Below are 9,751 nucleotides of genomic sequence, written 5' to 3'. Positions count from 1 at the left end.
TGACAGCTGGAATCTCCCACACCACAACCACTGCACGGCACGCAGCCCAGCGATTTCATGAACCAACTGAATTGCTCTTGATAGCGGACATTGAAATGAATTATTAGTGTAATGAAAACGTAACACACAAGCTTTTAACACATTTCCCACACACCACATTTCCCACACAGCCCAGCGATTTAATTAACCAAATTGCTCTTGATAGCGGACATTGAAAATAAATTACTGTAATAACGCCAATGAAAACGTAACACAAGCTTTTAACACACAATCAATTTTTAAACATTTAATTCAAAACATCATTGTAAAATTCAGGCCTTTAGCCAAAGCTTCAATAACAGAGCTCAGCTGACAGTTTAACCTGCAAATGAAAAATATAAAAAATAAAAAATACAATAGGCTACAGCACATAGGCCTAGCTCCCCCCCACTTCCCCAGGCCAGCCGTTTGTTCCAGGCCAGTGAAGTCCCAACAATCTACAAAAACATGCAATAATATAAAATCATAGATAAAAAGTTGAATCATACACAATAAATAAAACCAAAAGTAAAGGGTTAGCCTTCCCAATGGCCAAGGGCAGCATCTGTTATTCTGGCTGAGGCGGGTGGTCAGAAATTCAAATAACATTAAAATACATTGTATGCTTTGGTGCGATGTAGGATGTTGTCTTTCAATATCCTCATTGCAGCCTCGCTGCAGCCTCGCTTGGTGCAGGCTTGGTGGTGTTGCTTCTCACAGGAATGTGTCCCTGTAACAGAGAGCCCAACATGAGCATGAGTGCCTGGCCAATCCCGGCGCTTGACTGCTGCGTAGGCGGGCAATAACTGACAATTAGAAAATGAAAAAGTTTGCAGTTTAATTTTTATACAATAATCAACTATATAAAACGGAGCTTTAAACTGCTGTCGGACTCAGAATCCTGGCCAGTGATTGATGGGTTCGAAATCCTGAATCCAATTAAAGAAACTGCAAACTCCACTGTACCGGGTCGTGCGGACGACGTTAAACAAACGCATCTTATGAGAAGCAGTCCAGACCGTTTGCTCTGAGCCGCGGTCGGAGCTGAGAGGTTAGAGGTCAAAATGTTGTCAAAGATGGCACTACACATTCTTTAGCTATTTTCACCCAACGCGAGTACACGTGTTCAACTGTGAATTCAACCCTCTTGTTTCTATGAAGTAGCTCCGTTATGAGCTTCCACTATATTCAAACTAATTGTGTGTCATTTCAAATGAGTTGGAACTTTGTTTGGAAAACGTGACAGCCCTAGTTGGAGTGTTAACAAGTTATTTCCCCCCTCTCGATACGTCTTTTACATTGTTTTTGGTCCGTCATGCATTCAAACTAAAGTTTAGTTCATTATCGATTTAAATATTTTTCTTTCTAGTTATTGTAGATGAGAATGCATCAGTTAGTGCCGCTTAACTTTTATAGTAATAAGAAGTCAACCGCTGATTAGAGATGGAACGATATGAACATTTCATATCACGATTATAGTGACCAAAATTATCACGGTTATCAGTATTATCACGGTTTGTTAAAATGTGCTGAAAATGTTCAAAAAGTACTAATACTCTCACAGAGATCATTTAACCAAGTTTTATATTGAAAACTCAGACCCAAAAAGGATGGATACACTCACTGAAATCAGTTCTCCAAGGCTGCGCGTCTGCATCTGGGAGACGGTTGCCAACTTTGGCTGATGATAGACAGTATTTACCATGTTTTTCAAAGCACTGTAATCACGGTAATACGGTAATCATGGTACCACGGTTTGAATGATAATGACAATTTGAAACGGTACGGTTATCGTAAGGAATTTTATCACAGTTATCATTCAAACTGGTTATCGTTACATCCCTACCGCTGATTCAGTAATTCAGATTCAGGGAGCTATTGTCATTCAGTTTTGGGGTCAGCAATCAACAGTAAGCTACAGTCAACAGTATTTGGTACCCCTCAATCATTTGTTTAGGTCCACCCAGAGCAATCTGAATCTAGTAAGTGATTGGCATCAGCGGAGGTCCAAAATGCGTGACTCAGTAGCCAATGAACAGCCAGGAAGGAGGCTCACGCTATTTTTTAAACGTCTGACCCTTTCAAAGTACATCACAAACGGTCCATTTTGCTGCAACTCGACAGCGCTGCTTAATCCAGAACCTTACTTCCGGGAACTCTTGAGAGTAAAAAACTGGTCCATTGAAGTGAAAGGAGATGTCGCGACTCTTCTATATATATGACTCTGGGTCCACCCATAGACTGTATAAAAATATGGGCGGAGCCACTGTGGCATCACCAATTGGGTAATGGACTCCCGTCTTTAAGCCTCGAGTTTGGCATTTTGACCATTGCCATCACTCGTTTTTCTGAGCTAGAAGCAGCGAGCGTGAGACCAGGGGTTTCCCACACAGCCACAGCTATTGACTTGCATTCACAGTCTTCATTCATGTGTGTATGTCTCTATTTCAGTCGCACCAGCAGCCCTCATGTTGGTCAGTAAAGAAGAGGTTCCCACTGAGCAGGAGGAGCGGAGCTCCAGTCTGCACCAGGAGGACCCAGAGCCCCCACACATTGAAGAGGGAATTGAAGAGACACACGATTCAAGATTGAAGAGACACAAGAGAGTCCACACAGGAGAGAAACAATTTAACTGCTCAGTCTGTGGTAAAAGTTTCAGTAAATCTTCAAACCTGAAGACACACATGGTAGTCCACACAGGAGAGAAGCCATGTGACTGCTCACTCTGTGGTAAAAGTTTTGGTTTTAAAAAGGTCCTGAAGCAACACATGGTAGTCCACACAGGAGAGAAGCCATGTGACTGCTCACTCTGTGGTAAAAGTTTCAGTAGATCATCAAACCTGAAGAGACACATGGTAGTCCACACAGGAGAGAAGTTATTTAACTGCTCAGTCTGTGGTAAAAGTTTCAGTCAATCAACAAGCCTGAAGACACACATGGTAGTCCACACAGGAGAGAAGTTATTTAACTGCTCAGTCTGTGGTAAAAGTTTCAGTCTATCAACAAGCCTGAAGACACACATGGTAGTCCACACAGGACAGAAGCCATTTAACTGCTCAGTCTGTGGTAAAAGTTTCAGTCGATCAACAAGCCTGAAGAAACACATGGTAGTCCACACAAGAGAGAAGCCATTTAACTGCTCAGTCTGTGGTAAAAGTTTCAGTCGATCAACACACCTGAAGACACACATGGTAGTCCACACAGGAGAGAAGTTATTTGACTGCTCAGTCTGTGGCAAAAGTTTCAGTCAATCAACAAACCTGAAGACACACATGGTAGTCCACACAGGAGAGAAGTTATTTGACTGCTCAGTCTGTGGTAAAAGTTTCAGTCGATCAACACACCTGAAGCAACACATGGTAGTCCACACAGGAGAGAAGCCATGTGACTGCTCACTCTGTGGTCAAAGTTTCAGTAGATCATCAAGCCTGAAGACACACATGGTAGTCCACACAGGAGAGAAGCCATTTAACTGCTCAGTCTGTGGCAAAGGTTTCAGTCGCTCATCAAGGCTGAAGAATCACATGGAGATCCACACAGCAGAGTAACCATTTAATTGCCGTCTGTGTTAAAAGCTGTAGTCAAAATGGAAAGTTGAACATTAACATGACTTACCACACAGGAGAGAAACACCTTAATTGCTCCGTTTCCCTGGTACATACAGTGTGTGTATTCATTCTATAATTCTGTTCTATGTTGTTAATTAGATCATGTAGATCTAGCTAGGCCCATTGTTAAGCCTGTTTCTAACTGAACAGCTGAGGAAAGTTCTGAATTAAACGGGCAGAAAAAGAACAGCAGGAAATTAATATTTAAATGTGTTTAGTGAAGCAGATCGAACTGTTAACTGTTCTGATACACCTGAGAAACCTGACATAACTTGGTTCAGATAGCCTCAGACCCTAAAAAAGTAGTTCCATGTTGGATAGGCACCCATAGTTGTGATAACACCGGTGTTACCGGTGACACTGGGCATTTTTCGTTGGGTCAATGTTTTTCCCTTCTGTTTGTGTGTTTCTCACTCATACAGCTCAGCTGTCCTGATTTTTCATTGATGTGCTCTCAGTTCAACGCAGCTAGCTATCAGTCACTGAGCATGGATATTATTTTACCATTGTAGTACTTGTTCACCACAGTTGAGAAATAAAGTTCTTTGTTAAAATTCACTGCCTTTTTGTTCAGTCTGATAAAATAGCAAATAGATGTTACCCCAAAGAAAGGAGCAACTGGTCTTCCTCTCCCATTGCCTACAACAGGGATATTCAACTTGCTTTGTCCGGGGGCCACTTTTGTATAATGATAGGAGGCCAGGGGCCAGTTAACAAAACAAACATGAATATATTTTTTTTTCTGTACAGTAGCGGATTGTAGGTTTTTGGGGTGTCAGCCGGAGTTTAGTCTGACAATTTTGTTCACACAGCATAGTTAGGTTAAGTTAGTTAGGTACATGAGTGCCTGAGTGGCGAGCAGACGGTGGTATTTGACAATTTAGCTGGAGCTCAGTCAAACTCTTCATTGTGAATAAGAGAATGGTCGGGGGGCCACTCTGCACTCTATCGTGGGCCGCATCTGGCCCCCGGGCCACAAGTTGAGTATCACTGGCCTACAGCTTGGTAAACATGAGTAATGTATGAGACAATACATGCATTATATACATAGCCACAGTTCTGTGCTATGCTTGTAAAAACAGTATGAGGTGCGTCAGAGCCAGCGGTCTCATAGTGTGGTGCTCTTGTCTGGTCTCTACTTCGGCGAGGCTGCTTGGCGTCATTTGTGCATGAATGACATCACTGGTCCACAGCTTAAATCAACTCTCAATACTACTGATTTTGTAATGATATAAAGCTAGTTGAAAATCGGCGGTGTGTTCCTTTACCTAAAATATAGTTTTAATAATAACAATAGACTTTAAGGGCATAGTGTTTTCTAAAGACTTAGTGTGCTTTAAATACAATGACGTGATTATGTAAAAAGCAATATGATGAATGACAGGGCTTTGGAACAATGAAATGAAAATAAAAAATGGGTACAAGCATAATACAAGAAAACCTGTCAGTAAAAATATGGGTAACACTTTACAATAAGATAAACAAAATTTACAGGAGTTACTAGGGTCAGTTTGTGAGTATAGTTAAACATCAGTATAGTTCAACTGAGCTAATTAGACTGCTGAATCAAGATAGTCGGTAGAGCCAGACTATGGATCTGTGGAGCCAGAGACCCAAGTATTATAGTTTTGAAGGTATGTTCTCCCCAAATACTACTTTATGTTCAAGTTTAGAAGATATATTCCACCCAAATACTGCTTTGCTTTTAGTGCTTTATGTCCAAGTACTTATTTCAGAGGCCTGCACAAACCCTTCACACGGTGACAATTTTAGATTTAAAATGTTTGATATTTCCACAAATTAGAAACTCTCCACTATACTGTATATAGCTTTTTGAATGACAGCTCTCTCAGAACCAAAGTTACAAGTATTTCAATCTGTTATGTGTCTAAAAGTTAAAAATAAATAAAAATGGGGTTAAACATTCCACAACATATTTTCTACAGTGGCATTCCACCAAAACCGTTGTAACCAAATCACTCAAAATCTCAAAATACCTGCAAAACTCAGTTTTGACCTTTGGCTCATTACCAACCATGTGTAGCACTGACATGTGAAGGCTTCTCCCAGGCCGCCACACATACTCAAACTTTCTTTCCAAGTACTTATAGTTTTAAAGGTATATTCCACCTAAATACTACTCTGTCCAAGTACATATAGTTTTGAAGGTATATTCTGTCCTTTAAAACCACAAGTACTTAGGCAGAAGTATTTGTCTGGACTAAACCTAACTTGGCATGAAGTACTGTTTGGGTGGAATATACCTTTAAAACTACAAGTACTTGGACAAAAAGTAGTATTTGGGTGGAATATACTGTAGGACCTAGTTACTCTCACTGGATTTAAATGCACTGTAAAGTCCATGGAATCTGAGTCTATTGATAATTGCAAATGTTTTAAAAGACCTCGGGATCTGGTCTTTTAAAGTCCATGGAATCTGAGTCTATTGATAATTGCAAATGTTTTAAAAGACCTCGGGATCTCCTGAAGCACAAAGTACACATGATGGACGGTTTGCAATAGTGTTCTGTTAAAGTACATTTTCTGATCATTTCATTTTCTGCTTGGGCACAAAGCAATACTTTGCTTGACTTGTGTTGTTACAGATATTTTTGGTAGAAATAAGTCAAAAGTACAGCTGTAGAAATATAGTGCAAATTTATTACAAAATGTGTACCTGACACACACGTATATCCGTAACACACACAAAGAAATGAATGAAAAAATTATATCAAATAAATATAACAAATGAACTCAATACAACAAGAGTGAATTCGCTATTATGCCAAGCATCATATGTGTTACTGATGACATCACTGATGGTGTAATTTGTCCTCAAGCTTGTCAGTCAGAGGGGCAGAGGTAGGTAGGTGGAGGTGCCTGCTGAGGGAACAACTGCCTCTGAGCTGGCAACTTTGGGCGGACAGACTGTGGATGATGGGGGGTGTTGGGCCGGAGCTGCAGATTTCCTTCTGTCCACTGCCTGTCCTGCTGTACTCTGAGGCAATTAAGTGCTACTGATGCTGTGGGCCAGGATGTGGGGGTGCAGTAGTGGGCTGCAAATGAGAATCCAGTCACTATCTACTCACCCCCAATGCCAGTTGTTGAAACACTGGTTTTTCATTTTTGGGTGAACTATTCCTTTAACTTGAAACTATACCATGAATAACTTGCCAAATAATAACATAATAACGTACATCACTTGGACCATCGATTATTGACATGGTTTGCACATGGTTTGCACATGACATGGTTAATCTTTGCCCCCTACACATCAGTAACTTGGGTATTCCCACTATAGTCATTTATATCACAGCCATCAAGCACAATTGTGGACATATGCTTATGAGCACATTATAATTCAGTGTGTGCCGTGTGAGTCAGGTATCATTGTCTGATGAGGAAGGTTGCACACAGTCTGATAAGATTACCACTATATATATATATATATATATATATATATATATATATATATATATATATATATATATATATATATATATATATATATAATTATATAAATGTATATAGGTTTGAACAAGTAAAACTATTTTTATACGCATTTTACGAAATGTCTATGGGAAAATAAATTGTGGATGAAAGTCTCTTGGTACGCAGGCTGAAGCAGGACGTAATGTGACGTTGGCGACCGTGCGTGGGCCAATCGGGTCACGGTGTTTGCGCGTGAACGTGACCAATCAGCTCACGCACACGCATAGGCATATTCAAATCAATAAGTTTTCCAGTTCAACTTCAGTTTGAGTTCAGAGTGCAGACGGTGAACACCAGTTCAAAACTCTCCTCAAGCCACACCACAGCTGAAGAAGAAAGAAGACGATTTAATTTGAGATTTATGGACCAAGACCCTGCAGGACCAAGTAAGGCGAAGAACAATTGATTGATTTAAATTGTGGATATATCAAACAGTGTCATTTTGAGCCGTACATTGTTTGGTTAACTTAGCTAGCAGTTAGCTAACGCTAGTCGATGCGCCTCTGTTCGTCTTTTTCTTGCTCTGTTTCAGATGGACTTTTATGAAAACGGTAAATACATGCAATGTAACGTTAGTACTTTGTGCACTACTGTCTGGAGGCGAGGCGGAGGGCGTTTACAACAGCTAACCACCCGTAACTAACGTTACGGTTAGGTGTTGTAAACCCTAACGGCTATTAATCGTTTTTAACATTAGCTAGCAAGGCCTCATTCGTTTGGTTGGTCGTTACATGAGGTTAATCACCGTTATTAAGTTTATTTGTAGTGCACCAACGGGTGGTGCACTACAACTACAAGCCGTGAAGCCGCACTTGTTGAGGGGGAGGGCGACGAGTCATCTTCCTCGTCAATGCGACATTTCTAGCCTTTGTCGAAAAAGCTTACAAGCGAGCTCTGTTTCATTTCTTCTTGATTTGGCGCTGCATTTGTTTACTTTACTAGACAGCTTAGCTAGTTTCCCATGATGCTCTGGGGGACAAACACACAAAAAACTTTATTTTTACCCCCGTTTTTTTTGTCTGTGCCAGCTGCCTCTTTGGGTTTGGGTGGCACAGGAGCACCCTGGCACACCCGTGGCTACGCCAGCTGTACGAAGTACTAACGTTACATTGCATGTATTTGAACTACGTAGTAGGCTATAGCTCGGTGAGTTTAACTACATTTTGCAGCAGCTTGCTGGTGGTTCAACTACATTCATGTTTGCGTAGTGAGTGAAGTTACACTTTTTTCTTTCATCCTGATCGCTTTGAAGACATCACAGAACGTGGAGTCAGCCAGGATCCCACTAACGTTACTGTACTTCTTGACAAGACACAGCCTATGCTGCCCCTGATTGGCTTGCCATTCTTACCCTAACCTCAACCAATCCTAGCGCAAGACACACAGCCTCAGCTGCCTCAGATTGGCTTGCCATGAGATTCTTACCCTAACCTTAACCAATCCTAGCGCAAGACACACAGCCTCAGCTGCCTCTGATTGGCTTGCCCTGAGATTCTTCACCCTAACCATAACCAATGCTAGTAAAGTCTTTAATGTTTATTTGTCTGATAATGATAAGACAAAACCCAGAAGAACCCAGGTTTGATTACAACAACAAAAATGAATGTATTGGGTGTCAATTGAGAGGCATATTTTTGCTGGCATTGTGCTTTTTTGTAGGCTATTGTATTATTTTAGGGTAGCTTTGCTGTAGTTTCAGCTACTTCCATGGTGAAGTAGTTGGTAGCTTCCTAAATAGCTACCCTTTGAAATGAAGTAGTAGTAGTAGTCTAGTAGTAGCAGTATTAGTAGCTAGTTGTTGTTTCTGAAGTCATGATACTAACACACACACTAGGTGGCGGTCGTCTATGCAGGCTGGTTTGTGACAGTCAGAAGAGGAAGCGGCCCGGGCCAGTTTAGCTGCTCGCACCGAAGCCGGCAGGCTTGGAAAATACTTGGGAAAGATGAATGAATATCACCCATTATGCAGCAGAGCGGCTATATACACTTTATGCATAATATGACACATTAATTATGGGGCTATATATCACTTTATGCATATAATATGACATTATTTAAGTAGTAAAGCAGATATTAACATTGTTTTTTCTGCACTTTTAAAAGTAATCATCTCTAGTAGTACAGTAGTAGGCTATATTGGCTGCTGCAGTGTCACCCATGCAGCGATTTAACGTTACTATGAAAGAAATGCAATTACAAATTTGAAACGGTGGTCATGATCTGTTGAGGCTGATGCTACTTGCTCTGCTCCTTATCAGGAGAGAAACTGGTTGGATTTCTATTATGCGATCTATTATATTTACCCTTAAAAATGTTCCTGACGCTGTGTGTAAATGGTCTCCTTAATAACTACGGAACCAAGAACTCATAGAATTTACCGTGATGAAAAGATGGTATTGGTATGTTGGATACCCGAGCTTATATGTATTTTCTATCTCCCCTGTGCAGCTGCCATGGAGTGGGACTCAGAATCAGAGAGCGATCATGAGAGCAGAACTCTGCAGAACAACGGCAGGCTCCGGCCTCATCAGTTTGTCTCCAAAACTGTAAGAATGCCACCTATGTGGAAGAGTCATTTAATCATAGTCGAAAAGCACCTTTTCTTTTCTGATTCAAGGATAATTCTGGTTATA

This window comes from Poromitra crassiceps (genome assembly GCF_964638095.1).
Source record: "Poromitra crassiceps genome assembly, chromosome: 16".
NCBI classification, from domain to species: Eukaryota; Metazoa; Chordata; class Actinopteri; order Beryciformes; family Melamphaidae; genus Poromitra; species Poromitra crassiceps.
This window is presented reverse-complemented; position numbering follows the sequence as displayed.